Source organism: Mus caroli, unplaced genomic scaffold (genome assembly GCF_978045245.1).
Source record: "Mus caroli unplaced genomic scaffold, Mus_caroli_1 scaffold_6, whole genome shotgun sequence".
Lineage (NCBI taxonomy): Eukaryota > Metazoa > Chordata > Mammalia > Rodentia > Muridae > Mus > Mus caroli.
This window is the reverse complement of record NW_028227261.1, coordinates 146,171,472-146,193,986: the sequence shown is the minus strand read 5'-3', so window position 1 is coordinate 146,193,986 and position 22,515 is coordinate 146,171,472. Positions and strand designations below refer to the sequence as shown.

The 22,515-nt window shown below is 46.8% G+C and overlaps 1 protein-coding gene across 3 annotated transcripts in view; it reads left to right on the top strand.

The window, feature by feature from the left end:
- Positions 1-7,535: 7,535 nt before the first annotated feature.
- Chd7 (chromodomain helicase DNA binding protein 7) overlaps positions 7,536-22,515 on the top strand; it is a 176,542-nt gene continuing 161,562 nt past the window's right edge. For 2 of the 3 annotated variants that reach the window (XM_021160001.3, XM_029475873.2), the window contains exon 1: positions 7,536-7,836. The gene's annotated coding sequence lies outside the window, so the exon portion shown is untranslated. Of the gene's footprint in view, positions 7,837-8,426; positions 8,496-22,515 lie in introns of those variants that run through there. The other variant, XM_029475875.2, reaches the window with a different exon arrangement.

Here is a 22,515-nt window from a genome sequence, read left to right as displayed (position 1 = left end):
TGGCTTGTGAGTTCTTCTTTGGAGCCACCCTACCACTCTCTGTTTCCTCAGCCATCTTTTTGTAAGAGGTTGGAGTCTGGACTGGTTGCCTGGTAGAAGTTGTGGTCTGTCCTCTACCCTAGTGACCAAACCCAGCAACCTTCCTCTGCTTGCCCTGCAGCTGGGCATGCTGCCGTCCCTTCTGTCCCGCAGACCCCTCTCACTTGACTCTGGTTTACCCTTTCAGATGGATGATTGCTGTGCCTTTTCTTCCATTGCTTCTCTTTTACTTTGTTATTTCTGTGTGTCCCTACAGCATCTTTCTCTTATAGCTCTTTCTATGCTGCTTCCTGCCACATTGACTGTATCATGCATGTATCGTGCTGTATTGTGCAAGGCATGCCATTTTGCCAAGGAATATCAGCCCACCTGAAGCAAGCAGAGGTCTGACATTAGGAATTGCCTACTTGGAAACTCCCCAGAGATAGACAAGTCATAGAGGTGGTGAAGATGGAGGCTCCCCATCTTTTCTAAACAAATTCCATCCCCACACAGCCAACCAGATGAAGTATAATTTCCAAACCACTAAATTGATAGGTAACTGGGAAAAATCCTTCTCATGTGTCACAGTTGGCCATGCCTTCAGTTCCTGACTCTTACTAAGTGGGGATGCTTGAGAGTCTCACAAGGGACCTTGAGCTTGCACAAAGCCTCCTGTTCCTTTGCAAAGTCTGCAATTGCTGCTCTTTATCCTGGTTCATGATGTAAGCAGATACCCAGTCACTCAATGTAAAAGCTCAAAACAGGAGATTTTTTTGTTTGTTTGAGACTGTCTTAGTCAGGGTTTCTATTCCTGCACAAACATCATGGCCAAGAAGCAAGTTGGGGAGGAAAGGGTTTATTCGGCTTACACTTCCATACTGCTGTTCATCACCAAGGAAGTCAGGACTGGAACTCAAGCAGGTCAGGAAGCAGAAGCTGATGCAGAGGCCATGGAGGGATGTTCTTTGCTGGCTTGCTTCCCCTGGCTTGCTCAGCCTGCTCTCTTATGGAACCCAAGACTACCAGCCCAGAGATGGTCCCACCCACCAGGGGCCTTTCCCCCTTGATCACTAATTGAGAAAATGCCTTACAGTTGGATCTCATGGAGGCATTTCCTCAACTGAAGCTCCTTTCTCTGTGATAACCCCAGCTGTGTCAAGTTGACACAAAACTAGCCAGTACAGAGACAGAGTCTAAAGTAGCCCAGCCTGGCCTCAAACTCATTATGTAGTTAACAATGGCAGAACTCCTGAACCTTTAGCTTCCACCTTCTGAGTGCTAGGATTACAGGCATGAGCCACTACACACAGTTCAAGCAGTGTGGAGTGTTGAACCCAGGGTTCCTTATGCTAGGAAAGCACTGTGCCAAGTGCCGTACACATCCCCAGCCCCATGCTGTTTGTTTTTGTTTCTTTATTTTGTAGCATTGAAAATTGAACTGTGTGGTCTTCTGCATGCTAGGCAAACATTCGAGTACTGAACTATACTCATAGCCTTTTGGTGTTTTGAAACAGGGTCCTGTTATATAGTCCAGGTTGGTTTTGAACTTACAATGCTCTTGCCTCCATACCCTACAGAGTTAGTTGTGCGGTTACACTCAGCTAAAAAAAAAAAAAAAAATCTCACTGTGCTATAAACCCTTTCTGATCTGGCCTACATTTTATTTCTATCTTCACTTCCCTCCCTGTGTGTGCTATGCTCTAACTGAGCCAAATTACTTGCGGTCCTGACACAGGCCATCTGCCTCAGGCATTATCAGCCAGTTTTTTCTGCCTGGTGAGTTCTCCATCCCCTGCCATCTGCAGCGTCCGGCAAGTCTTGGTTTAAATGTCACATCTTCTGTGCTGTCTCTTCTGCCTATCTGGGCAGAAGAAGAACGAATCTCTTTTGAGTCATCAGTGGCCCAAATGATACCCCTATTGCATACTTTTTGATTGCCACAATATGCTTAGATGTCAGTCCCACCTCTCCATAGAGTTAGGGAACCCACTCATAATCGGGTTGTTTGTTTTTTTTTGCTGTTGTTTTGTTTTGTTCTCTGTTTGCAGTACCCAACAGTGTGTGAGTCTCGGCGAGTATCTAGTAGCTGTTTGGAAATAATATGCAGCACTTTTCTCCTTTAAATGTTTTGTAAAAGCATCTTAATACTAAGTTAGCACTATGACTTTCCATGTATTAGGCTAGAAGTGGAAACAATGATATGTTCTGGGTGGGGGGCTGCTCAGGATTGGTCAGGATTAGTACACTAGAGCTGGGAACTGGGGGGTCAGGGGGAGAGGTAGCAATGCAACCCAGTGCAGGTTGGTGAAGCCACGAGGTGGACCACTGCACTCTCCGGCCCTTATGGCTTCTTCCCAAGGACTTCTGCCTCTTCAGTCCCGCCTCTCTTCCTCAATAGTTTCCTATCCACATTACAAACATTAACAATGGCGAGGCTGAGCCAGAGTAAAGACATTAGCTATCATATCGTCTCTGTTTCCTAGCCTAAGCTTCCCTTTATACCTTTCTCCCTGCTCTGCTTTGGTTTTACACAGCCCTCTTCTTTGTATTTTTTCTCTTTAAATTTCATTTATCGTGTGTGTGTGTGTGTGGGGGGGGGGTTGAGCATGTGTGTGTGTGTCAGCTTGAGCATGTGTGTGTGTGTGTCGGCTTGAGCATGTGTGTGTGTGTGTCGGTTTGAGCATGGGTGTGTGTGTCTTGGCTTGAGCATGTGTGTCTGTGTGTGTCAGCTTGAGCATGTGTGTGTGTCGGCTTGAGCATGTGTGTGTGTCGGCTTGAGCATGTATAACTCAGACGACAACTTTGTGAAGACATATCTTTCCTTTACCCTTTATGTAGGTTTCAGGACTTGAACTCAGGGTGTGGGGCTTACTAAGGAAGCACCTTTATCTTCTCAGCCACCTTGCTGCTTGCCTCTCTTGCTGAGAGCTGCTCAGAGACAGACCATAACTTTAGGATGCTTTAAGACCTGAAGTTGAGGCTGGAGAGATGAGATGGCTTAGTGGTTAAGAGCCCTGACTGCTCTTCCAAAGGTCCTGAGTTCAATTCCCAGCAATCACATGGTAGCTCACAACCATCTGTAACAGGATCTGATGCCCTTTTCTGGTGTGTCTGAAGACAGTGACAGTGTACTCATATCCATAAAATAAATAAATTTTACAAAAGACTTAAAGTTAAGACTTCAGGGTGGTAACTTTAAGGAGTTTTTAGTTCTCTCTACTTCTTTAGTTTAGTTTCCTCCTGTGTTCTCACCACTTGGGGGAAGCCTATGATAACTGGGGTGCCAATGGGTGAGATACAGCTATTGTTTACATAGGGCAAGAATGAGTTATAATTTAGTATGTGTATGCATTGTATATAATTTAGAAAAAATATGCATTGACAGTCAAAGAAAGGACAGATAATTCATCTTGGAGTTGGGGTGGACTTTCATAGAACACCGAAGAAAAGTGGCTCACTGTCAGAAGCCTGGATTCATGAGGCTTGGGGCGAGTGGTGTCATGGAATTGACCCTCCCTGTCCTGATGAGTTCCTGGGACTACCCAAGACATAGTTTAAGGTCTCATATCCTAAGAAACCTATAGTCCTACCTCAGGCAGCAAGAGCCACACCTTTCATTTTATTTTATTTTTTATCTTCAGTGGTGCTAAGGATCCAACCTGGGCTTTCATGCTGCAGGCTCCAGGCTGCTGCTCTGCCTTTAACAACAGCCCTGACCTGAGGCAGCTCTTTCTTAGGCTGCCATGCGTCATGTGCTCCTTTAGAAAAGGGACCTTACTATATCCTCAAGACTAAGTGAGGGCATGGTGCTGTAAACACTCAACAAATGTTTTCTCAAAGAATGGCTCAAGTGTGACTAAATTTACTATCTGTGAGAGAGTCTCATCCTAGATGTCCCCTCCCCCCACAGCACAGGGAGCCTCCACCCTGTCACTTCTGACAGCCTCCAGCAGGGGCTCTTACAGTATTATGGGCTAATGGAGATGAGAGCGGAATTTTATCTAATGATTTTAAAACCAACATCCTATCTGCTTACTTAAAAGATACTGTGAACTTATTGCTAAACATTTTGCACCACATGCTCTTAGGTAAATTAGAAAGCACTGGAAGGGTACTCCACAAATAACAATAATTTGCAGAAAAATAATTGAACCAATTCATATTTGTGTATGAACTATGTTAAAAAACCCAGAAGAAGTTACTTAACAAAGAAATAAGTCTTTAGGCAGAGGAACCAAAGCCAAGCTCACTTCAATAGGCATGTTGCAGACTACCACTAAGTGCAAAGCAGTATAACTAAGAAAGAAAAGGCAAATATTGGGGGAGAACTTGCCATTTTAGATTACATATGATGGTACTTTTAATGGAAAAGGATGGACTGAGTTCCTGGCGTTTCTTTTGAGTTCTTCCATGGAAAAAAATTATAAGAAAAATATGTTGTTATTATATGAGGCAGAAAAAGTATTTTGGGGGGAGGGGGAGGGAGGGGGATGGCTCAGTAGTTAAGTGCACTGGTTGCTCTTCCAGAGGACCCAGGTTCAATTCCCAGCACCCATATGGCTGGAGTCCTAGGGGATCTGACACCCTGCAAGCAAAACACCAATGCACATGAAAACACATTTAAAAAAAAGATAGAAAACTTTTGGCTTTGGTTTTGATGTTTCCTTCAGTACACAACATCCTTATGTATGCCTCTTTTTCTACATATTTTCAGTGGGATTATGGCATCATAATTTAATGCAAATGACTTGACTGGAGAAAGGAACATAAATTTGGTAAATGTGGATGTAGAACAATTTTCAATCCCTCTATACTGGAAATAGTGTGCTTTATAAGACAGTTTAGATTTTAAAATATTTGAGAGACTGATAGGGCTTAAGTTTTAGTAGATGTTCTAGAAGTTTGGGTGCTTCTCAGTTATTCTGTTTATGTAAATGACTCTGTCATAAAGTGTTCACTCCGGTTATTTTCCCCCAATACAGTCAAACTTTTGTCTAAGCAGAGCTTAGCTTTACTCTGGGTGAGTTCCATTCCTCTGAGTTCCTGGAAATGGCTTTCCCTTTTCCGTTAGCCACAGGTCATGTTGCGTTTGTGTTTTCCTAACTGCAATCAATGGGTTCCCACTCCATCTGTTAGAGCCCTACCTCCTAGGTCGCTAACACCTTTCTGCTGCCCTCGGGGCATGAGCAGCTTGGACAAGCAAGCCCTAATTCTTCGAGGATGTAGACCTCCCATTGTTCTTTCTGTTCACTGAATCTCAACTACCAATCAACTAGACAGCAAAGGGTGGAACCTTGTTAGCTTCACTCCAAGCGCCTAGAACCAAGCCTGGAACCTCTTACAATCCAATGTGGAAAGAATGTAAAAATCTGTCAGTGGGGTAGTTTCAGCTGGGTGCTGGGAAGAAAAGCCACTCTTCGCAGGAGTTTACATTTGGCTGTGAGTGACCCTTATCTGGCCCTGAGGTATTTGCATACTTAAAGCTAAAGCTTGTGAATTCAAATGATTCTCTTTGGGAAAACTTCAAGAAAGAAGCAAACGGAGAGAAGAGTGTTCCAGGCTTAGGGTAGTGGGGGGTGGGTGGGAGCTGAGGCTTAGCGGGTACAAAGCTGCCTAGGTCTGCGCCGGAGGGTCTTTGGGTTTTCAAGGCCCTTGGAGTTCTGCACCAGCAGAACCTCCGAAAGCCTGGACTTCTCACCGGGACTTCCGGGATAAGGAGGATATTAAGTCAGGGAGGGGATATGTGACTGATTTGTTCCACACTGACTGTGTTTATCTTTGGCATATTACAAAAGTTAGTGTCCCAACGTCCTAGTGAAATACACAAGGACACAACAGGAGACCTCCACATAGTCACTTGGAGCCTAAACGTTATACTTTCATTAAATGTAGAGGTCATATTATTTAGCTTGTAAGTTGTCTTGAAATAGATGCATGTCTGACAAGTGAGATCCCCCCAAGTATCTCTGATAGTTTTACTTTGAGGGATATAAACTTATTATAAATGGAAGGCTTACATTAGATTTGTGATTTTTGGTTTATGATAGTGGAGCTATAAAAAAGTAGATTTTCAATGTCACATTTTTTTTCCCTGTAGTGTTAATGCTTTCTTCTGATTATCTGTAAACTATTTGATGACTATGTTTCTTTTAGAAATCCAACTTATGGTGAAAGAAAGCCAGAAGCAATGCACTTAAATAAGCAACAATTGTAAAAAAATTTTTTTTTAAAAGAGTAAAACTATTTCTATTAGGAGATAGATGTCTAACTGATTAAGCTTCAGTATAAATGAAAGAGTTTTGGCAAGTCATTTGTCCATATAAAACAGTGTGATTCTAGACTCAGTGGTAGTACAGCCATCAGTGGGCGAGATTAGCATGCTTTGCCTTTTCTCTACGATTTTTGAGTTCAATAGCACTTACACAGCTGTCATAGCTGGCTGTATAACCTCCTTCCTTATTTATAAGTGAGTGCAGTCTTTAGCCTAATAAAACCATGCTGGAGTTTACAATTGTTGACCGTTTATAAATGATATCTGCTCCGTGTTTCACACACAAAAGATGCTTAGTAAATGTTTAAATATCTATTACACAAGAGGGAAACTAATTTAAAAAAATGTCTTCAAGGTTAATATTCATCTTGTACCGGAAAGAGAAATGGGCAAGAAGGTCGGCTATTCAAAGCTGGAAGATGATATTTAGTGCCACATTGGAGAAGGAATGATGAAAACACTCCAGTTCTGACACGTTTAAAAATGGGCACACATCCTATTTCTTTGTTTCATAACCATTGCGCTATACCTTCGCTTTTTGGCATGCTAACAAATTCAACTAAAATCAATGCTATCTAGTTAAAACTTTTTGATTTAGTGGCAGATCCCGTTGTCCTATCACCGAAGACGTCAGTTAAAGCCAAGTGGTGAGGCAGGGATGGATCTATTTGAAAGGAAAGGCTTCCATCCTAGGTATTTCGTGTGGGAAAATCATCTCAAGTTGAAGGATAATTACAGAAGAGACAACCAAACACCCCTAGCCTCCTCGGTCCGCACGGAGCTGGCCACCCCTCGCGGTGGCGGGGGTCACTACGGGCTCCGGGCCCCGGCTTCCTGCCCCAGGGCGGCGCACCGCGGCTCCGGGAAGGTGCTGCGCGGAAACGTGGCACCCTCTGCACCCGCGCGAGAGCGCTTGCAGCAGGCGGCCCGAGAGGCTGCGGCGGCCGCGCACCGGGACTGACACCCGCCCGCTGCGCCGGCGCCCGGCAGGACGGGAAGGGGCGGCCGCCCGCGCCGCGCCGCCCCCTTCTCTCGGCCTCTCCGCGGCCTCCGCCACCCCGGCCGAATTCTTGCATAAATTATGCCAGGCGCGCCTGACGTCAGGTGGCGGCGCGCGGGCGCGGGCGCGCCGCGGAGGGAGCCGGCCGCGGGCGCGCGCGGCCCGGGAGGCTCGTGCGCGCGGCGTGCAGGGCGCGCGCAGGCGCTGGCGTGCTGGGGCCGCGGCGGCGGCGGCGGCGGCAGCGGTGGCGGCGGCGGCGGCGGCGGCGGCGCGGGGGTTGAGCCGTGGTGGTGCGGACGCGCTCGTGCTCGGGAACTATCGGATTAAACTTGAATCGAGTGGAATTACACAAAGGAGCGCCGCGGAGGAGGCGGCCCGGGGACCCGGAGACCCCGCAACTCGCTAGAGCCCCGTCCGCGCGCGGCCAACTCCGCGTCCGTGGATCAGCCCCCGGCCGCGGCCGCCGAGCCAACTCCGGAGCCGCTCTGCGTTTTGTTCCCCACGGCGCGCGGCGGCTGACTAGCCCGAGCGAAGGAGCGAGCCGGTGAGCGCAGACTTCCCCGGCGCCCCCGGGAGGGGCGGCGGCAGGAAACCGTGCCGGGCCGCGGCCGCGCGGAGTTGCGAGAGGGGAGTTGGGCGTGTGCGGGGCGCGGGGAGAGGTGCGCGGGGGCCGCGGTCGGCAGGAGCGTAGCGCCGCCCGCCCGGTCGCCTGCGTTGCTGCCGCTGGGGCCCGAACCCGCGGCCCGAGCGCCGCCCCGCGCCCCAACTTTTGCCTGCGTCCGCGGGGCCGGCGGCGGCGGGGGCGCGCGGGGCGGCCGAGGGTCACTTCCTCGCATGTAAATGGCTTTTTGTTGTGCTGCCGGCGTCGGGGGGGACGGGGACAGGAGGGAGCGTGTCTGCGCTCTGGGGAGCGCGAGCGCGTTTCCTCCCGCCGGCCCCGAGCACGAGTTGCCGGCTGCGTTCGAGAGAAAAGGGAAGGAGGAAAAAGTTGGGTTCCAACTCCGGCGCGAGCGGCGGCGGGCGCGCGGGCGCGGGGCGCTGAGCGCGGGGCTCGGGGACGGCGGCGCCCCCCGCCTCGCCCCCGCCCCCCGCTCCGGCCCGACCACGCCGCGCTCGCCGGGAGCGGCGGCCGCACCGGCGCGAACAAAGTGCGTCCCTGCGGGCGCGGCGGCGCTAGCCTGTGCGGGGACGGCCACGGGCGAGGTGGGTCGGCGGCAGGGAAAGTGCGCGGGGCGCCGCGTGGGGCGGGGGCGGGGGTGGCGCGAACACGCGGCGCGGGGGGCGTCCCGAGCCCAGCCGGTGGCGGCGGCGGTCGCAGAGTTCCGAGCCCGCAGCTAGGGGTTCCTGGGGCTCCCCGGCAGCTCCCAAGTGCGCGAGGACGAGAAGAAAGGGAGCCGGGCTGGGGCGAGCGCGGGCGGGCGACCGGGGGACCCCACCTTGCCGAGCTGGCCGGGCCGCCGGCGGCGGCATAATAGCGACTTTAATCCGCGATCCCAACTCGCGTCCCCGCTCCCCTCCCCCCAGCCTGTCGGGGGTCCGGGCGGGGGCGGGGGTCGCCAGGTGGCCCCGGAGCGCCGGGGTTACGCGGTGGCCCCGCGGAGAGCCGGCTCGGGGCGCGAGCCGCCGAGGTGGCTGGAGGCCGAGCGGTCAGCGAGAGAGGAAGGAGGGTGGCGGGGAACGCGTTGTTTGTTTGCTTCGCACCGGGGACAGGGCTCGCTGGGGGCGCGGGCGGGGCGCGGCGGGGCGCGGTGCGGGGTGGGCGAGGCGGCGCGGGTTGAGTGGCACGGGGAGGGGGCGGCCGGTTGGCGGGGGACTGGTCAGGAGGCTCCGGGGAAGGAGCCGCTGGCCCCGAGCAGCCATCATTCCCGAGTCGCCTTTCTCCGGATGGCTCTGCCTCGAGGAGCCTTGCGCCGTGGGAGCGCACCCCAAACTCTGGCCCGGTAGCCCGCTTTGTGAGCGCCCCCGTGGAGCGGGCGGCCCGGGAGGAGCTCCGGCCCGGCAGCGCGGTTCTCCCTGGAGGTCACTTTTAGAGACTGTTCACGCCTGGGTTTTAAACTAGTTTTTTTTTTTCCCCCCTTCTTCTTCCCTCTTCTGAACAGACAATGGACAAAAGAAAAGTAGCAACCCACATGGAGAGTTTCCTTTGAATTGCTAGAATTAGATACACTATCCAGTTCTCCACTTGCTAAGTATACTTTTTAGTTTCCCATTGTGTATTATCTAGCAATCGATTTAAATAACTTACTTAAACTGTGTCTATCCTCTGAGCTGGATCTCTGAATATATTAAATATTTTAAAATAATTTTGTGAGCTCTGGTTTTTATTTTTTTAGATTTTAAATTGAAGCCGTCTTTGCAGTGGGTGACACCTTCCTAAGGGGCCCACAGTTACTTTCCCTCAATTCTCTTTCTGTAAGAGGGGGAATACTCATCATACGTGTGATAATCAGCGGGAGAAAAATACATCTCTTTATTTCCTCACAGATCTGTTCTAACGATGACAAAAAAATCTTAGTGGCAGTGACCCAGAAGCTCCGTACCTGATTTATTCCAGTTATAATTACGTTTCGATTACAGTAATGTCCGAGAAATAACTTGAGCAGTGGTTTTATGAAGTTGCATCCTCCCCAGCCCCCAGAGTACATCTGTCGCACAGTGTTTTTGTCTCGCTGTTGCACAACAGAAAGCCCTCCAGTCTTTCCCCTAAAATGGCAGCTTTCATTTGACTGGGGCCCATTCATTGACAACGATAATAAAGAGGCTGAAAGCTAGATGCTTGGGGCACGGAGGACTCGGATTGCCTTTCTAGGTGATAAGTAGGAGACATTTTAAGTCTTCCAGTTTCCTTATGAAAAGTTTATTTTCCTTGAAAAACTGCAAGAAAACAAAAAGAACAGTAAAAGTAAAAATTGGAAATGGAAAAGGGCTTGGTCAGCAAATTTTAAGAGCTATTTAAAATGAAAATTTTTTTTTTTTCCTTTTTGTCCACTGGGTGAATACAGCACTCCCTTCCCTGTTTCTGGTACCGCTGGGTAAGGGACATAATGCATTTTTGACAGGCCTGTAACAGGTGAATTTCCCCAGTGTGACACTCCAGATTTGAGGTTGTTTCCTGGGAGTGAGTGTTTTGATTTTATATTTTTTGGGTATCTTGCCCCCACCTCTCAAAAAATCTGGTCAGATTGGTAAATTTGAAGTTTATGAGTTTTTATCCCATGTTTATGCTTTCAAAATTAAAGTTTCTAGATAAAAAACAAACAAACAAACAAACAAACCAACCCAAGTTAGCTAGTGAAGTAAGTGAATTCCAGGCTGTAGTTATACTGCTTAATCAGTGGAGTTATTTTGACACCAGTTTTACAATTGATTCCCTTTTCTATGTCCTTAGCACAAGGACAGAATGGGAAATAGTAGAGTGGTGTGTTAGTTTAATATAGATAGTTAAGTCTCAACTTTTTTTTCTTTCAAGGAGAAAAATAAACTAGTCACACACACACACACGCGCGCGCACACACACACACACACACACACACACACACACACACCACCCCAGTTGAAAGTATTAATTCAGTCAGGAACTTGGTGTTAAAACAGGGTTTTTGTGGATTCATCTTGGTGTAGTTTTTAATCAGTTTGACTTGTGGAATCTTGCCAATACCTTTTCCATAAGGAGTGTTCTCTGTCAGCCTTGCTTTTCCTGGGGGGTCAGAACCATAGAAAGTTCCTTTATGATTTTAAACATCAAGGCAACATTGCAACCTTTCCTGTACACTGATGCAAAGTCAGGAGCTAAGTAAGCACTTAGTTTTTCAGCAGGGAACAGGGATATATACTTGTCTGTGCTTCTGCTCTGTGACCCAGAGTATAATGTGGGAGCCTGGTTTAGGACAGTTCTTTCAAACCGGGAATTAAAGTATCTTATTTGCTGTGCATGACCAAGTTTGCTTGCCATTCAGTTAGCTTTCATTTAGTTCCCTTTCTTTCTGTCTGTGCAAACCTTCCTCTGTGGAAGAACTCTGTGTAAGAGACAGGGCTTTCCCTCTGGAAGTTTATCCTCTAGTAGCAGGGAAACTACCTTCTGCTTGTCTTGATCCAGGGTGAACCATAGAGGCGGCAGTTCTTTTCCCTATAGCAGACACCCTGGCCGTCTTGTAAACAACTCCTATAAATAAGTTATCACAAGAGTGAGAATGCTGCTTAGTCAGGGCTGCGTAAAGTAAGCAGAGAGCAGATCTTCACAGGCCTCCTTCAGAAAGTGGTTGATCCCAGAATCCAGGTGGTTTCTGCATGACAGACATGCACATGCACACCATAGGCGGAATACACGCGACAGCATCTTGAAGAGCATTTGAGAGGCACTGCTGTGACTGAAGGAACTTACTGGTCCTCTGGCTCTGGACTCTCTTACATGTTTGTGTGTCGTTTGGAGGAGGTATTCTCTTATGCCTTTTAAAAAGTAGAACTTTAATAGTGTGTTTCTTCACTGGTTTCTAAAACTGTTAAAACCTTGAGTTTGGAAGATAAAATAGTTCTCTTCCTTGAGAAAACTGTGTTGTCTTCTAAAAATCTTTGACAACCGAAGACAATCTGTGGTGTTGAAAATTAAAAAAAAATGGGATCACATTTTATTTTTCTACAAAATGCAAAGATGTACCGGCTTCCTTCAGTCTGGGCATCACTTAGGATACACTTATGGCTCAGGTTCTGAGTGGATTATTGGTGGGAGTTAAGCAGAAGTGGTAATTAAAACCACTGATTGGGTCTTTTATCAACATATTAAAAAATGTAAGTGAAATCAGCTGTGTTATAATAGGAGGCGATAATCATAGAGATACTGTCATACAGGATTTCATTTTATAGTCACTTGAGCCTTCAGATATTTAGAGTGTGAGAGCCTTAGAAAACGCGCTGAACTTTCTCGAGTCATAGATTGAAAAATGTAGAGCCACGAGATGAATTAAATGAGCTGCCTCTAGCTGGCTGCCCAGTTCCTGCAGTACTCTCTCCCCAGGCCCTCCTGTCTCTCTGGTGCCTAGTAGGGTGTGTCCTGTGAGAGAGATGTGGGGCTCATCTCCTGGATGACCCAGTTGGTGCCAGGTAAACTGTGTTCCTCTTCATGGAGTGATTTGAGAGTACCTTCTGTCCTTAGGTTCCAACGTGTATGAGAACAGGATTCCCAGTGGCTCTCTCCGATCAGTGATAGTTTCCTCTACCCTGTTAGAACTCCCACCCCCATGATTATCTATTTTGAGAAAAGCAGGGATAATTATTCCAACATCTGATTACTGTTTTCAGTGTAGAATCATGAGTTCATCACCCCGACTCGATGCTGTACGTGTTGACAGGCCCTCACAAACACAAATGCTCTCTCAGAAATAGTTATTTATTATTTTAGTGGAGATTTTTCAAAGTAATTTCATTTAGTGGAGAAATTTCAAAGTAATTTCATTACTTTGAAAATGAAAAACATCCGTGTAAATATTACATACGTTGTCTTTAATGAAGAAACATATTTTTGTGGGTACAGTTTGATTGGTTGCCAGGTGTGTTGGTGGCAGTTAATGTAGAATTTGGTAAATACCTCCATAGTGGTCATTTGGGACTCATGCTTTCTGTGTGGGCAACAGACGTGGCTTTCCTAGCCAGTGAATGTGGATAGTTTTCCTGTCCTGTTTGTTTTTGATTCAGCTGTTCTAGGGTAGCTACTACCTGAAAGGTGCACCGACCGTGGAGACGTGAGACAACTTGGTAGACGTTCAGAAGGCAGCATGGGACGCTGGGAAGACAGAGGTTATGGCTTGGATTCCACTCTTGTATGGGCTTAGCCATTGAGAAGTGGCTTTAGCATTGCAATCCATATCTTGGTACAGAGGAAAACAAGAGGAAGGGAAAGACAGTAGTGACTGCTGACCCGGAGAAGGTTGCAGTTGTAGGTCAATATGGAGCTTTGAGGTGAGACCTTAGAGGCAGGTGGCATCCAGCTTGGGCAGCAACGGCATGATGTGGAATTGGGGATTTTTGAAGAATGCTACAGTACCTCCTGAGTGTCGAACATTCTGGATGCGGGATGGAAGGAGTAGGTGGGTGAGTGGAAGAAGAGAAGGATGTGGGCAGTATCCTGTCTGCTTTCGTTGGGATTGATGTACACATGGACTAGATTGTTGTCCTTGGGGATGGAGAGCAATGGGGAGATGCAACAAATAATGGAGGATTTCAGTGAATCAGACCTGAAGGTAGATGGATGTGTCCTGGAAGAGAGAGGTCTCTGGGGATGTCAGTTTCTAGCACATTGCCTGCTTGGCTGGCTGGTGATGCTATTCGTGGAGGCAATGGGACCTGACAAGGATGGCATGTGAGGAAGAAGTCCATGAGTTCTTTGAGCATGTGACTAGGGTCACTGATCCTGACTAATGGTTGGGTAACTATTGTGACCTTTTTTCCATTGTTAGTAGTATTCCAGACTGCTCACGCATAATCTACTACTTACCCTCAGATGTTAGCGTGTGAAAACCCACTAGGGATTGCTGGCAGGCTCAGCAATGGGATGAGGGTGGTGACCATCCCAGCTGGCTCTGTGTGTAGCATTTTTCTGTTTCTGGTCTAGCTTGTAGCACTCTGTAGGAGTTTGCTCATCAGAGGCTAAGCACGAATCCTGCGGTAGCCAGACTTGGCCACGTTTGCCCTTCTGTGTCCTCTCTTCTGGAAGCTCTTTTTAGTTGCTTGTTACGTATTCGAGCAAGGTCCTTGGGCTTCCAGGAGATAGCTCGTGGGTGCCATGTGCTCTCTGGCTGTGCTTCTCACTTGGAGGGAGTTAATTGTGTTGAGACCGTTGCATCCTACGTGGGTGTTGGAGAAATGAATATATTATTTAAGTAATTGGGGAAAAAATAACAGCCTTGGCCTGAATACTTACCTGGTGTTTAGTGGAGTATGTACAAACCAGTTTAATATGCAAATTATCTTCAGAGATACTTTGTTTCATTGTAAAAGTAGATTATACATCATGGTTGCTGGTAGCAGAGGTGTTGATTAACAAACCCAGAAAAGCTTTTGAATAGTGGATTTTAATAATATATGAACTAACAAATTATGAAAATATTGTGTATTAACATTAAGACAGACTTTGTGTTGCTACTTGTTGTTGGTTGGTTTTATATTTTATTTTATTTTATTTGTTTTTGTCTGCAAATGAAGATGTCCTCCCTTGCAGTTATTATTTTTGAAGGTCTCTTAGTATAAGAGAGCAACATTTCAGGTGGTCCTTGCCAGTTCTTTGATAGGAGTGTATTTCTGGTACTATTTCTTCAACTTCTTAGTTTCAACTTTTTTGTTCTTTTTAAAAAATTTATTTTATGTTTCTTATATGCCTTGATGCCTGCATGTGTGTCTGTGTGAGGGTGTTGGGTTCTGGAGTTACAGACAGTTGAGAGCTGCCATGTGGTTCCTGGGAATTGAACCCAGGCCCTCTGGGACAGTCGTCATCAGTACTTCACCTCTGAGCCATCTCCCCAGACCTCCTAGTTACAACTTTCTAAGAATTCCTTTAAGATGCCTCCTTTTGTTTGGTTTGTCAGTGGTGTGTTTCTGAGGTTGGAGAGGTCGTTTCCACAGGAGCTCTGTGGTAATGGAAAGGTGCTAGCAGGCTCCTGAAGTGACTGTGCACTTGGGGGCTACCTCTTCCCCTGACTTCAGCAGTGACTAAGGAGGCAGCAGAGGTCATATGGTGGGTTTGAAGTCTACACTGTGCATTTGTTTTATCAGTATGGGGTCAGGCAGAGCTCCTGCTACTGAGGACTGCAGATGGCATGCGGTTCCACCTCAGCCTTTGTGTGGGGAACAGCTAGGAATCAGACCTGCGTGAGCATTGGTGTGCAGCCTCTTCTTGGGAATGTCATCTTAAAACAGACTAGCAGTGGATCTGGGCTCTAGATACCTTGCTAATTGATTCCGCCCCTCACCCCCAGTTCTGCAGCAGATTTGGGGGCTACTGTAACCGTTTAAGGAGTATACTGTGTCTCCTGTTCTTTTTTCTGAGAGACTGGGGCATAGTAGAAATCTGTTTTGTTGATATTTCAGACAATTATAGGTGTACTTACCATTTAAACACCTAAAAACCATTAAGTATGTTTAACATGAGCAGGTAAACAATGGGATGTCCCTTCCAGAATAATAAGCATACATTTAGCTTGTAACTCCATGCTTGCTAGTGCTCTCTAGCTGAGTAATAGCTCTAGTACAGCTCTACCACAGGAATAAGCCTCAAGATCAGATACATTTTATAGTGTGTGGGCCAGTCAGTTACTTTATGTGTGGGTGGGGCCTGTGCACTGTTAACCATTGATTTTTAGAGGGAACTTAAAAGCCTCCATTGTGGTAGTTTATATATTCTTATGTACTTGAGCTTGTTTGTGTTTGAACATGTTAGGAAAATCATGCCAACCCTCTGAAAGTTTCAAAGTCTTGATTAAATTGTGTGTTACATCGAAGAAAAAGCAAAGAACAAGATATCTTAAAAGATAACAGTAATTGTAATAGTGAGAGTGTGTGTGCCTGTGTGTGTGCATGAGTGTGCAAATGTACACACATACTTGTGCTACAGTGTGTGTTTATAGAAGTCAGAGAACAAGTCAGGCATTGAGTCCAGGACTTTGCATAGTGAACATAGACTGTACCACTGAGTTACACCATAGCCTGTGCTGAGTGTTTTAGTGGGTCTTTAATTATGCATCAAAAACAACTTCAGGTAGAATTATCCCCATTTTGCAGCTGAAGAGACTGAGGCTTGAGAGGTTAAGTTCCCTAGAGCCATCCCATTTCAGTTGGTGGTGGAGGAGCTTGAATCCTGATTGGCTAGATTCTAGAACCTGCTTGCATAGCCTTTTAGCTAATGGGACACCCAGACCAGCTTTCCTTGTGTGAACTAAGAAAAGGTGCTTTAGGGGCTGGAGAAATGCCTCAGCTGTTAAGGGCACAGGCTGCTCTTCTAGATGACTTGTGTTGAATTCCCAGCACCACATCACAGCTTACAACTGTTTGAAATTTCAATTCCAGGGGCATCTGACACCTTCACACAAACATACAAACAGGCAAAACACCAATCAGTGCTCTAAAAAATAAAGTATTGAAAAAAGAAAAAGAAAAAGTACAAGCGACAGTGCTACAACCACATAACTTCCTTTGCTGAATCTTGTCAGCCTAGGTTGTTTCTATCCACACTGCTTATTTGCACTCAACGTTCACAGTCTGTGTCTTTCACCCTTGAGACTCTTTCTCTCCAGCGGAGATGAAAGAACTTGTGGAGGCCACACATCCATACCCTGTGCTGGCTGGAAACTTGAACTCTTATGCTCGAAAGACTATGAATCATAATGGTGGAGATTCTGATACAACCACCCAACCAAAGATACGGTGAGATCCGTGGACACTCACTCTACCAGAAGCGTGTGACCGGCCATATGGCCTATCGGGTGAGCAGTCGTTATTTTTATCAGCTGACCTTTAGTTGTTGAACCCTTCAGCCTGTGTGTCTTATGGTTAGAAAAAAAGTTATATTTATTTATTTTGCGTGTGTACACATGTGGCACATGCCACAGTGTGCCTGTGGAGCGCTGAGGACAGCCTGATCATGTTGGTTCTCTGTTTCCACCGTGCGAGTCCTGGGGACTCAAACAGGTCATCAAGTCTGGCAGCAAATGCCTGTAGTTTCCGAGCAATCTTGCCAGTCCTTGATTTTGTTTTTAATTATAAAGGTTCCCCAGACTCTCATCTTAAATGCAGAGTAGATAAGAATGAGTGGCCTGCAGTGTCGATGGGATCTGCAGTTTTCACTTTTTCTCGGTCTAGACATTTAAAGTTCGTGCTTGCATGCACTTCCTCCAGCAGAATGGCCAGACGGCAGTTACCCGATCCTGCTGCTGTTGGTTCCTGCAGCCATGACTCCAAAGCCATGACTCTCTGCTTCTCAAAGTGACAGTGTCAGGGAGTCCTTCGTCCCCTCCTGCTTCACCTGTGCTCTCTGCCTTGAGTTACTGATGTCTTTCTAGACAACTATTTCTTCTTTCTCCTAAACCTGCTGTTCACGTAGCAGATGACATTATTCTTTACGGCCAGTAGCCTGGACAGGGTCACTCAGTTCTGAAGTGTAGAATGTCAGAGTTCATAGGAACTCCAGGGCCTCTCGTCTTGGACCACAGGACTTCCTCATTTCCAGACTTCTCATTATTGGGTAAGGAGTAAGCTTGTGGCTGGAGCTGGGGACTTGAATGGCAGCTAGGACATGTGGACAGTTCAATTTCAGGAAAGAGAAGACTTGGTGAAGCTCCCACGGAAGTGTCCTGCCTCTCAGACAGGGACAGGAAAGTGAAAGTTCTTAGAAGAAGACTAATGATCCAAACAGCCAGCATTTACTGAGCATGGACTTTGAGCGTTAGCATTTTACAAAGCTGTCCACACAAACAGTTCTCACCAGATCCTGAAGTAGGATTAGGGAGAATGCTGAGGTAGGGATAGTAATTGTCATTTTATAGGGTGATGAAAGGTAGCTTTAGAGATTGCTGAATATAATTTTCCAAGTTCACAGTACTTAATGGGTATAGTTGACTGGAGTCAGGACAGGTACACTTGCCAGCCTGTGCCACTACTGTCTGTAGAAGAAGGTTTGGATGCTCCTATCAGAACCACCCAGATCTTAGAAGGATATGAGGAACAGACAGATCTTGTGCACTTGTGCTTTTTAGAATAGTTCCTGGAAAGAATCGGAGACTGCAATTTGCCTATTAATGGACTATAGTCTGTGAGGCCCCTCTCCTCAGATGTCATATCTTATCGGTTGCAGACACTTCCACCTGAAAAGACACAGGCTCATCACAAAACTCCCTCCATGCCAGCCCCGTCTCCACTGCTCAGACCAGGACACAGTCAGCGTTGAATTATTTAGCTTATTGCAGAACTGTTTTTCTTGAAGTTTCTCCCCAGTGTTGATCCAAGTTACAATTCGCTGGGCATCTTTTTCTCACTGCCCTCGGCAGCATTGACTCTGATGCTACATGGCTTGCAGTCACAGCACGCCATCATTCTGGTCCCTTGTATGAACATTGACTTGTGTGAATATGAAGCGTCTGAAATACCTGCAGACTGCTTCTGCTAGCACCCAAGACAGACCTCCTCCACACCCTTACACCCAGTCAAAGACAGCCATTCACCACATGATAACACTCAGTCCCAAAGCATCGGATCGCCCAGTGATGTCATAGTCATTTTCGTGGAAGTGTACCTTAGGCTGGTCACAAAATGCCATCAACTAAAGAAGCAGCTCTCAAAATTTATCCTGATTGTGACGTGACACCTAGCCCTTGCGTAGATGCGTACAGAGTGGATTTGTGTCCATCTGCAGATGTCATGGCATGGTTTTCCTTGCCAGTGTATTTTAAAAGGGAAAGATGAAATCTTAAGTGGCAACATTACTTTCCCAAATGGAAACAATGTATCACAGGGCTGGTGGGATGAGAAAGTAAGCCTCGTGCCTCCCAACCTAATGGCCTCAGTTCAGCTCCTGAGGACCACATGGTGGGAAGAAAAAGTAGCCGCCTGCAAGTTGTCCTCTAATCTCCACATGTATGCTGTGGCATGCAAGCAAAAAGTTAACAAACAAACTCTCATGGTGAATTTCTGGCTATTTTACATTTCTGTGTCTTTCAGGATTGAGTAAACTGGCATAGGCTTGAATACGAGTTTTTGGTTAAAATGTTTTTGGTACCTGTAAAATTTTAGTCTTGGCCTAGAGAGATGGCTAAGAGCAATGACTGCTCTTCTAGAGGATCCAGGTTCAATTCCTGGCAACCATGTGGCAGGTCACAGTTGTCAGGGTTCAACATGCTCATATATGTAGGGTAAAACACCAATGTGTGTATTGTAAAAGTAAATAATTTATTACAAAAATACTCTTTGCTTTAGAAGAGCTGATTTACAGAATCCCATTTATCCAGATTACTCTTTGTCCTTACCGCTTTCCCACTCAGTTTTTAAAGTTAATTTCTTTAGTTTAGGTATATGAGCGCTCTGTGTGCACATACACCTGCAGGCCAGAAGAGGGCCTCAGATCCCATTACAGATGGTTGTGAGCCACCATGTGGTTACTGGGAACTGAACTCAGGACCTCTGGAAGAGCAGCCAGTGCTCTTAACTGCTAAGCCATCTCTCCAAGCCCACTTTTCTACTTATTAAAAAACAAACAAAATTACCCCCCCCCAGATGTAAATAGGGGCTAGAGAGATGGTTTTCCCAGCAGTTAATATCACTAGCTGCTCTTGCAGAGGACCAAGGTTCAGTTTGCAGCACATGGGGCCTCACAACTGTCCTTAATTCCAGTTCCAAGGGACCCAGTGCTGCCTTTTGGCTTTGTGGGTACCAAACATGCAGATTGTGTATACACATGCAGACAAACATGCATATGCAGAAAATGAAAATAAGTCTCTAAGAAACAAAAGCAAGCTTTCTGAGGATAGACTGGGATGCTAAGTCACCGTTAGCTGTGAGTGCCTGGTAGAAAAGGGAGACTGCACTGTCACTGTCAAATGCATTAATGAGGACAGAACTGGATGCCAGCGGCCACTTCTTGACTTCTGAGCACACTGAGGAGGGGCTTAGCTGTAGTTGAGTTCTGGTGGCCATCTGCTCCTCTGCTTCTTTCAGCTGGGAAGTCTATACCCTAGCTTTTCGGTGGCCGTGGTCTTTGATGGTGAAGGAGGGATGGCTGCTCTGTGGAGGCGTTGCAGAGACTCAGGCTTGTTGACACTTTGGAGAGTCATTGACATTGTCTGTCTGTCTCCATAGCCCAGGATGAGCTGGGGTAACATCACTGGGGTCACCCCCTCTGGATCACCACACAGTACTTAGACCAGTCATGCCTTTACCGGTCAGACCTGTAGAGTGAGTGTCTACCCGGCCCACTGTTGGATCTGGACATGGGTTTGACTTGTTTCAGGAGGGGAGGAGGTCCTGAGAACAGGTTTCAAGGCGTTTAAAGCAGGAGTCCACATTCTTGTAAAAATTGCCAGTGTGTTTCTCACAGAAAAGGCAGACTCTTCATCTGCAAGTCATCTTTATGGAGTTAAAATGTCCATGTGTTTCGAGAGTCAGAATGGTTATTGGGTTGTTTCTGATGTGCTCCTGACTGCTGTTACCCAGGGGCTGGCTGAGGATCCTGATGGCTGGGAGTCCAGAACCTTCTCCCATGCTGCCTCTGTTCTTATTTCTTTCTCCCCTGTTCCTTCCTGTATGGGGTTTGCCCTGGGCCTTTTCTTGGTATGGTTCAGGTCCACAGTGTTGGCCCTTATTGCTGTCTATAACCCTTAAAGCATGACTAGAATATCATTTGTTTTTTCCAGTGGGTGAGTATGCTATGGAAACGAAAGGATTCAGAAAATACAACAGATAAATTGTTACAATGTATTTGGAATGTTACTAATGAGGGACTGTTACTTTCTTCCATCGATGTGGGTAATTTGTAGCCATTCTTTGGTAAGCCAGTTAACATACAAGGGGAAAATAGTCCCAGGGTAAAGATCCATTAAAACAATGGCAATACAGGAGAAATAACTGCCATTTATTGATAAGTTTTAGTTTCATTTCTCCCATGGCCTAATTAAGAGCTTGTTTCAGGAGGAGTTTTGATGTGTATGGTAGGTGTGTGCAAAGAGAAATTGGTAAGGGGCATCATCTATTGGGAGCAGTGCACTCATCATAAGCCAGTGTGATTTCCAAAGAGCTTGTGCAAAGTAGTCGAGTGAGTTAGTGAGTGAGTGGGTGAGTAAGTGGGTTAGTGCAGGGCTTCGTAGTGTAGTGCTGGTAGATCAAGACGCCAGTGTTCAAGCAGAAGTGAAGCTGTTCCCTTCTGCTCTTAGGTTTACTGACCCATTCTTGGTACTTGTTCTGGAGCTTGGGGAGCAGGCTGTTGGGGTCCTGAGCTTTCCCTCATGCAGCCTCTGTTGGCTTTCCTTTTCTTCCTGTCCTGTGTGTTTTGTTGTTGGCCCTCTGTAGGTCTGCTTCATGATCCCAGCTTCAGCTCCTGTTTCCACATGTAACTCCCCAAACTATTATTTCTAGTACCAAAGGTCAGACTCCATCTTTAGTGTTCCAGACTGTCTACAAAGCACCGTGACCTCCTCTTCCTTCTTGTAGAACTATAACAAAAGTTTACTCTTGGCTAATTTGGATCTTAGGTCCTGCACACGGACCTGGTTGCCAGGCACAGGAAGCTGCTTAGCTGGGATGTACCACATCTTCAGCACTCCCTGTTTTGTGTGTTGGTGTCTTTGTGCCCCCTCCCCCACTGTGTACTTTTGAGAACATATTTGCCTATCACTATTCTTTGCCCAGGAAGATGGCCTGTTTAGGGGAACCTCCCTTGCTTCTTGCCTGCTCCTGTGGAGGGCATCTCCCTGGCTTATACCTGTGTCCTTGTGACCTTGCTCTCTTGGCTGTGGTGTTTTGGAGACGAGCTCTCTCTGTTTCTGTAACCACAGTGAGTAGGATGGCTTCAGCTCTATGCCTCCAGGAAAGGCTTATGAGGCATCTTCCATGGCTAAGGCTCCAAGTGCTGCTGGGCCAGGGAGTTTTACGCAGAGGTTCCTTATCGGAGAGATTGGGCGGTGGCCCCTGTGTGGCCCTCTTCCAGCTGGTTCAGAATGTGGGTAGGGAAGAAGAGATAAGTTATTGTGGCCCCATTACCACATTCCTGGTGACTATGTAGAATACTGCTAACATTTGCTTTTAACTCTAGGAACTAGTGATCCATGGATTGACCATCCATCCCCACCATGCCATATTTTAACATGGTATTAACAAGAAAACCTAAAACCACTCATGGAAGCCCTTGGGAGAAGCCAGTTGCTGAAGTTAGCTGATTCTAGGATTTGTGCTGTATACGGAGATGTTAGAGCTGTGGTCCCTTAGCTAAGGCCCATAGTGAGAAAAGGAACTTGCCTTGTCAGTGGGATTTTAGGAGTGGGCTTCAGAAATCCGGGCCTATCCAAAATTGTCCAAGTGTGAATTTCTGCATAGAGGTCCATGACCCTGTCAGCTTTTGAGAAGGATATGAAAGAATCAAGAAACATGGCCATTAAAACCAGGAAAGAACTCTTACGATTTTCAGATTTACATCTTTGAAGAGCCACTGATAGTTTCCGTTTGGGACCTCCAGCAAGATCTTGTCGGCATCTGGAAG